Source organism: Eubalaena glacialis, chromosome 6, assembly GCF_028564815.1.
Source record: "Eubalaena glacialis isolate mEubGla1 chromosome 6, mEubGla1.1.hap2.+ XY, whole genome shotgun sequence".
Classification (NCBI taxonomy): domain Eukaryota; kingdom Metazoa; phylum Chordata; class Mammalia; order Artiodactyla; family Balaenidae; genus Eubalaena; species Eubalaena glacialis.
The window spans coordinates 9,583,630-9,592,739 of NC_083721.1; the positions used below are offsets into that span (position 1 = coordinate 9,583,630).

Sequence of the window (9,110 nt, forward strand, 5' to 3'; positions counted from 1 at the left end):
AAGAGGCCCATGGTTCATGTTGTTGTAAAGGATTATCAACAACCAAGTGGTACCATAAGATGTTCATCATAGTGTTATTTATAATAACAATACATTATGAAGACTTATATTTCCAGCAATAAGCCAATGTTATTATCAACCACATAACAGACATGTAACTGTGAAAAGTCGTGTTTTCAAAGTACACTAAATCAATGGGAATATGCTTACACTATCGAAAGGGAAAAAGGTAGAATATACTGTTTATACTATTTAATTCCAATTTAGAAAAAAGATCATTTCTGGTTAATGGAATTATGAGTGGTTTTAATTTCATTTTTACAACTTTTCATAATTTCTAAAATGTTTTTAATGCAGAAACATTGTTTTATACTGATATACAGAATTAGATACTATGTCTAATTGGCTTTGCTTGTTTTGTTTTATTTGGAAGTTTCCTCCTTTCTGAATTTTTATTTGAAAGCTCTTAGAAGAAGAAAAGGTAAAGGGTAGGAAGAAAGAGGAGGGAAGAATGATTATTTCTGTATTTTGTCTTGAAAATTTTTGTGCTATATATTTTTAGTGAACACTGTAGTGTTTCTTAAACACTGTATTTTCCCTGGAGTTTTGATACCAGCAGAGGATAAAGACATTGAGATACCAACTTGTTACGAAAAAATTACGCTAACTCACATGTTCTAAAGAGACGTTGGATTTATGATGCTACATTAAAGATGTCTTTGAGTAGTGGCATTACTGTATACATGATCTCTGAAACAATAAAATTTGGCAAAGTCAAGATCTTTGAGAGATATTTTTGAGGCAACATTAAGTTTTATCTTCTGGGCCCATGAAAGTTATGAATGTCTAGTATCTGATGTTTGATAAGAAATATCCCTACTATACATAATTAAAAAGGGATATCTAAAGAGACTGACAGATGAAGTAAAATATTCAGAATAAATAGGACATCACTGAATAGCAAGGAGGGGGCTTGTCAACCCTGGACAAGCACCTCTGTCTTTTTACCACTGCTCTTCCTGGATGCATGTGAGTATAGTCAGCTAAGCCCCGATTTGCCTGACATAAATTCATGAAAGTTTTGTGACATAACAAAGAAGGTGTGGTGGGGGCCAGAGTGAGAGCCCAGTCTAAGCACTCAGAAACAATGCTGTGCCCAGGTCAAGGCCGTGTCAGTATCCTAGGGCTTTGCTTATTTCAGGCCAAAGAAACAATGCTGTGCCCAGGTCAAGAAACAATGCTGTGCCCAGGTCAAGCCTGTGTCAGTATCCTAGGGCTTTGCTTATTTCAGGCCAAAGTTCAGGTGAGTCAGAGAAAGTTGTCGAGCCTCTGGCCATTACCGGACACTACTTCTTTTGTTTAGTTGTTGAGGGAGACCCTGGCCCAGAAGACTCAGGATTGATTGCTCTTGAAAGCACACGGAATCACAATGTGATTTCCTGACCCCAGAAGACGTGTGTGGTTGTAGGTTCTCTGTGTGGGGCAAGGTGAAGGAGGAAGTGAAGCATGCCATGCTGGATAGGTGGGGAGGGACCAAAATTCTTCTCTCTTCATTGCTCCAATCTAACCCAGGCTTCTGTGGTCTTTCCCGCAACATGCCAAGTGTTCACCAAGGGGCTCATTTTTCTCCTGGTCACACAGGAGACCACATTCCATGCCTCCTCATTCTCCACTGGCTAGACGTGGTCCAAGGAGGACTCCAAGGACCAGAGGATGGTGGAATCACCAGGAGAAAGGGGCCAGGGTCTCTGAGTCACCTTGTGGAAGGCTGCTGCTAACTGCCTGATCAGACTGTGATCAGACGAGTGGGACATAAACCTTTATTAGATTAAGCTGCTGAGATTTAGGATTGTTTGCCATAGTGGTTAGACTGTCTGACCAATACAAGGTGGTTGCCAAATCTGACTTTCCAATGGCCAGGATGCCCTCCTTGTTCTGTGCCTCAACTTCCTCATCTTTAACATGGGAAACTCATAGTACTTACATCATAAGGATGTGGCAAAGTAGAGAACTGTGCCTCATCCTCAGTGAAATGTCACCACTACCATGACTAGTACTACTACTATGGCAAGTACTATCAATACTATTACCTGAAGTAAGTGGATGTTTATTTCAACAAGGACTACCATTATGGAAGCACCCTAAATGTCCATTGACGGATGGATAAAGAAGATGTGGTATATATATAATGGAATATTATTCAGCCATAAAAAAGAATGAAATAATGCTATTTGCAGCAACATGGATGGACCTAGAGATTATCATACTGAGTGAAGTAAGTCAGACAGAGAAAGACAAATGTCATATGATATCACTTATATGTGGAATCTAAAATAAGATACAAATGAACTTACTTATAAAACAGAAATAGACTCACAGACATAGAAAACAAACATATGGTTACCAAAGGGGAAAGCAGAGGGGAGGGATGAATTGAGAATTTGGGCTTAGCAGATACACACTACTATATATAAAATAGACAAACAACAAGGACCTACTGTATAGCATAGGGAACTATATTCAATATCTTGTAATAACCTATAATGGAAAAGAATCTGAAAAAGAATATATATGTATATATTTCTCTGTCTATCTATCTAGCATCATCTATCTCTAACTGAGTCACTTTGCTGTACACCTGAAACATTGTAAATCAACTATACTTCAAAAAAAAATAAAATTAAAAAAAAAAGAAAGGCTACCACGGATCTCATGCTTCTTGAGAGGGGAAAATAGGTTTCTTGATGCAAACCCATGTGAAGTACTAGCCAAACTAACAAAATAAACCTTAGATTAAGTCACTCAGGGATTATGCACATGGAACTGGTACATTACCTCTTGTTATGGAACTGGATGCCACCTAATGATTCACAATGGGTTTCGAGGGGAGAGATCATTTTGGGTTATGAGAAAATTGTTGAAGAGTTCATGGAGAAGCAATTAGTTATTTAATCTTTCTAGTTTATTTGGAAGTGGTGATCTCAACACACAATGAGCTTGGCCTTAGAAACTTAATTGTGGCCATAGAGGAAATTTGGCTTTTCAGTAGAGGTTTGCTTTGTGAAACTCAGGTGATGGGATTTTATTATTTATTTATTTACTTAACATCTTTATTGGAGTATAATTGCTTTACAATGGTGTGTTAGTTTCTGCTATATAACAAAGTGAATCAGCTATACATATACGTATATCCCCATATCTCCTCCCTCTTGCGTCTCCCCCCCACCCTCCCTATAGGTGATGGGATTTTGAACAAAGACAGTGCGACATCATAGTGACATCCTAACCAATCAATTAGGATAATTAGAACTGTTTCAACTGGTTAGCAGGTAAAGACTGATGTCTGAGTGCTAGGAGAGGGTAGTTGAGAAGTCTAGTGTTGTCATTACGAATGTAGGGTACGGAGTCACACCACTAGGGTTCAAATTTGTCAATTTACCAGCTGTGTTACCCTGGGCAAGTTATGTAGTCTCGCTGGGCTTTTGTTTCTTCACTTGTAAATTGGAAATAAGTATAATACCTCTCCTATAGGATTATGAGGAATAAATGAGTTAATACATTTAAAAAGCTTAGACTAGGATGCTACTAATTATAATAATTATTTTTTTATTTTATTTTATTTTTTTTAAATTTTTATTTATTTATTTATTTATTTATGGCTGTGTTGGGTCTTCCTTTCTGTGCGAGGGCTTTCTCTAGTTGTGGCAAGCGGGGGCCACTCTTCATCGCGGTGCGCGGGCCTCTCACTGTCGCGGCCTCTCTTGTTGCGGAGCACAGGCTCCAGATGCGCAAGCTCAGTAATTGTGGCTCACGGGCCCAGCTGCTCCACGGCATGTGGGATCTTCCCAGACCAGGGCTCGAACCCGTGTCCCCTGCATTGGCAGGCAGATTCTTAACCACTGCGCCACCAGGGAAGCCCAATAATTATTATTATCATTATAAAACATTGTTTAGTACCTTTGTCTGGAACATAGCCATCTATTTCAAAGGTGTTAAAAGTTTTACAACACTGAACTTCAGTGAACCGTATTTGCCTGATTCAGTGGATATTTCAGCAGTGGAAGGAAAGTCTTCAGTGCCAAGATGATGCTGTGCACCATTTGCACCAAGATGCTCATTCTTATACTTTTTGTTTGTAGATACTTTTGCACCAACCCGAATGCTTTTGAAGGCTATTAACTGATGAGGAGGACTGGAGAGAATAGAATGAGCCTGGTGGGCAGAAGCACATTTAAGGTGTTGATGCGTCTCTGAAGATGGAAAGAAGCTGTCATCTTCCCATCTTTCAGGAAGTATTTTCTAGGAAATTAATTTTTTAATTCTTCTTTGCTTTTGTCTCTCCATTCTCCAAATCTTATTCAAAACATAATTTCAAACCATAAGATATACATATATTTATATATATACATTTAAAGTTTCTGTTTGGAAATAATTTCAAACTTCCAGGAAAACTGCAACAAGAATATTTTCAAAGAACAACAAATATTCTTTACCTAGATTCACCTGTTGAGAACATGTTACTCCATTTGCTTTCTCATTTGTACTCTCTTTCTATATGTATACATATACGCAGACACACAAAGTATTTTTTCTGAACATTTGTAAATAAGTTACATATATCGTGACTTGTCATCCTTAAATACTTCAGTGTATATTTCTTAAGAACAAGGATAATTATTCTCTTCCATAACCACAGACCACTTATCAACTTCAGTAAATTTAACAACAATATCATACATTTATTTAATATGCCATCCATATTCCAATTTTATCCAAATACTATATCCTTTATAATGTTTTTTTCCTTCAATACAGCAACTAGTCCAAGGTTGCATTTAGGTGTGTGCCTATTTAGTTTCCACAAGGCATGTTTTGAATAAGACTGAACAGTTTTAAGCACTAAAAGGTTAGCCTTACTTTATTGCTCTTGAAAACAGAAGCAAACCACAGAAAGGAACCCTTGGCTGACCATCTTACTACCTCTGTTGGAGTTCTGGCCTTTTAAATGGTCAAAAGGCAGCAAGGTTCCATGAAGCCTGTTCTGAATCCACACAAATCTACGTGAGAAGGGCATTCTTCTTCCATCTTGCCATGTGAAGTGTAGCTATTAATTACACTAAGTGACAAAGATTCTCCTTGTTGCTTGATGGACACAAGGATGAATCTTTGTTACTGACTGCAAATAATAGTCTGGTGGTGATCAAGAGTCAGGCCAGGAAAACGTGCTCCAAGCCACACAATGGGCATATGGCACTTTCTTCTGCATCAACCCAGGGGGCTGCAGGGAAACAGAGAGGGTATTATTTGGTCAAGTTCCTCCTATAAAAATACAACCTCCATCCTTTTTGCTTGTTCAGTTCTGGCACTGGAACAACCTGTCTCTTTACATTAGTTCAGTTCTGTAGAGAAATGGTCATTTAGAAGGAAATACTTGGAAAATCCCGGCATGAATCCATTTTTAAAGTCACAACTGAATGATTGCTTTCTTATTGTGCTCCATGGGGCTGGAAAAATCATTCCTTTCTGTACATATTTTTCTTTTTTGCTTTGTATTTTTATTCTGCTGAAAACACACATATGTGCCAGAAATGAAAACATTTTCAAAGGGCAAGTTTCAAGGACTCCTAAAAATAGGACCTGTTGCCAAATATACATTTCCCGAATATGTAAATGACTGCGATGGAGCACAATGAAAAGCATATGCTATTCAAATTTTCTTTAGAAAAACAAGAGCTAGAAGACTTGACTTTTAGCCCTGAAACTCTTTAAACTAGTGGTTTCCATTTAAGTTTTATCCTAAGTCTTCAGACATCATTCGTTCCATATTTGACATTTTTTAATCAAAACTGAAAAAAAGCTACTAAGAAGAATTTTATTCTCCAAATGGGCAAATGTTATTTCATTACACCAGTCTGTGGCTTGACATGAAGTTTACAAGTAATTACCAGGGCTAAAAAAGGTAGAAGACACTCAGAACATCTGGGTCACTAGTGATTGCTTCCTAGACCCAAGGATGAATCAATGAGTTGGACAGTAAATGCAAATTTATTGAGGTAAGAAGCCTTTAATTTCTTGCCTTCTGTGGTCTGCAATCAGGAATAACAAACTCTTTCTGGAAAAAAAAAAGGCAGAACTTAAATACATTAATTAAAATCAAAGATGTCAATGGTGAGAGGGATTTGCTTAGGATTCTGTGCTTGCTATACTTAAAGTCATGCCTTGTAATTTAGAAGAATTATTATTTGTTATAAAAAAATCTCACTGGTGAGTTACTATCTCAAATGCCTTGTTATTTTCTGAAAAAAATTTTTTTATCAACAACGAATCAACATATAATTATTATATGTCGTCTCGTCAAAGATCCGCAAACCTGAGTTGCCGTGTCCTTCCTGGGAGGCTCTCATGGGGCTGGCATACCTCTGAGTTCTCTGGAGCTTTTCTCTCCTTCCTTCGGGGCTGTGGAGATAGTACTGGTCCACAAAATACAACTGAAGGTCTAGACCTTTTACCCTTGGAATTATCTTGCTTTCTCAGCTCTGGTTAAAATTTGCCTTCCATATCTTAATATTTCCATGATAGAGCATGGAAAAAGAAACTTAGAAAAGGTTTCACCTTTGCTGTTAAAAAGTTATGACCTTTGCTCACATTTGCCAGAGAAAGTGGCTTATAGCACCATTTAACATGAATTATTAACTCCCAGATTAATAATTTATTAGAAACCTAACGGCCCTCGGTAGTGCCAGATCACACTATTGAAAGAAAAATGAAGAAAACAACATAGCTCTAATTATAACAGTTTGTTGGCCGTACTTGAAATAAGTAATGGCCTTTAGATTTTCTAAAGGATTTTTTAAAAACCCCTCTAATACCACCTGGCTGCAAAGTCAGACAAATTAACTAATAATTCCTAAAATGACTGGCGTAGATGTGGATTTTTTTTTTTAATCTCTTTAACAAATACGCATATATAGCTTCCTTGGTGTCAACTTCTATTTGAAGCACTTGCACATACTAATTCATTTAATCCTTCTAACAACATCTGCATTGGACCCTGTTACTATTATCCACATGTGCCTGGAGCTGTGCCCAGAGTCACAGTGAAGCCGAATCCCGCTTCTGTACCCTGACACCTAAATAAATCTCAGAGACAGAGTTCTGGGTGAAGTAGAAAAGAATAGCTTTATTGCTTCGTCAGGCAAAGGGGGCCGCAGCGGGCTTACGCCCTCAAAACTGTGTTTCCCGACCTGGAGGGAGTCGTGAGGAGTATTACAGTAATTGTGCAAAGAGGGCGTGATCAGCTCATGGACATTCTTCTGATTGGTTGGTGGTGAGGTAATTGGGAGTCAGCACCATCAACCATCCGGTTCCAGCCGGTCTGGGGTCTACGTGCTCGTGGGCAGCATACCATTAACTTTTCCCACCTGATGGGGGTTTCAGTATCTGCAAAACGACTCAAAGATATTGTGTGTATCCCATGATGGGGAACCAGGACTCAGCCCTAAGGCTGCACTATATTTTGTTTCTTTGAACTCTTCCTCCCTTGTCTCACATCCCCTCCCTTCCCTGATTAGCAACTGCTTGAACCTGCCGGTTGGAACTCAGGGAAGGTCATGGAGGCTGAATGAAGCCTATTTCCTGTAATCAAGACATGGTGGACACAGAAAGGCTTTTGTGCCCAGGAGCCCCACAGGGTCCTGCTTGGTATCAACAGATACATGATAACTGGGTGTATTCATTTGTATATAGGGCTACCGTGACAAAGAACCACAGCTGAGCGGCTGAAACAACAGAAGTGGATTGTCTCACAATTCTGGAGGCCAGAATTTCAAGATCAAGTCAGTTGGTTCCTTCTGAGGCTGTGAGGGAGAGTCTGATCCAGGCCTCTCTCTGAGTGTCTGGTGGTTTGCTGGCCATCTTTGGTGTTCCTGGGCTTGTAGAATCATCACCCAGATCTCTGCCTTCATCTTCACCAGGCGTTTTCCCTGTATGTATGTCTGTGTGTCCACATTTCTCCTTGATACCAGTCATATTGTGTTGAGGCCCACCCTAGCGACCTCATTTTAACTTGTTTACCTCTGTAAAGATCCGGTCTCCAAATCAGGTGACATTCTGAGGTGTTGGGGGCTTAGGACTGCAACCTAGGAATTTTGGGAGGCAGGGAGTGGGCACAATTCAACTCATGACACTGGTAAAGCTGGGACCCAAACCCAGGCAATCTGGTATGGGTCTAAGCAATTAATACCATGCTAAACTGCCTCCCATTTTTTTTGTTTTTTGTTTTTTCTTTTGGTCTGTTTGAATACAAAAGCTCATAAAGGCAAGTTCAATTTAGAGCATCTTATTGATTGCATTCAAAAATTGTCCTTAGCATGGTGGCTCTTGTGGGCAATGTCTTCTTGAGCTCAGGCTGGGATCTGGTTAATTTAGGGGATCAGACTTGTTTATAGCTCTAGTCCCTTTAAATTCTCTTCAAGCTCCAAGCCCACTGTGTTTTGAAATCTAAGAAGCTCTTTCTCCTCATTCTGTTTGACTCTGGAGTACATGTTTTCTTAAGTCCACATTTTAAAGGCATTTTAAGAGGGAGAAGCCTAATTACTTCCTTTTTTCCTTCCAAATTCCTGTTCTTGGAGCCATGATTAGATAATAGAGCACCTCTCTACCTTGCAAATCTATGTGACTTCATCATATCCTGAAATAGACAGAAACCAAAAGGCCCACAACTTCTGATTCTTAGGCCTTTCGACTTGACAAGGAAGCAAAGCTTGAAATCCCCTGCTCCTTAATGGAGGAGAGAAAAGAAAAAAGGGGGAAAAAAAAGAGAACCAGGAAACGTTAAAGAGCAGAGAAAATAATTTTGCAAATAGAAATAAAAATAGGTTTGGGATTTAGGAAATTGTGCTTTGTTTCATCAAATACCCCTTTTCAAAGGAGAAAAGGGAGAGGTCGTACATGGCTATTCTCTGATGAAACCCTTCTTATCACTTCATTCCCCTCACCACCTAGCTCACTCTGACAGCCATCTGTGAGATTCATGGTCAAGATCAGATTCCCAAGAACATATGGTACATTTGGCTCCCTACCTCAACATTTTTAGGATTTTCTCCTTTCTT

At 39.0% G+C, this 9,110-nt stretch overlaps 1 long non-coding RNA gene across 1 annotated transcript in view; it reads left to right on the forward strand.

The window, feature by feature from the left end:
* LOC133093139 (uncharacterized) overlaps nt 1-4,205 on the forward strand; it is a 156,137-nt gene extending 151,932 nt beyond the window's left edge. Inside the window, exon 3 of the long non-coding RNA XR_009701241.1 lies at nt 4,140-4,205. This is a non-coding gene — a long non-coding RNA (uncharacterized LOC133093139). The remainder of the gene's footprint in view (nt 1-4,139) is intronic.
* The last annotated feature ends 4,905 nt before the right edge of the window (nt 4,206-9,110 follow it).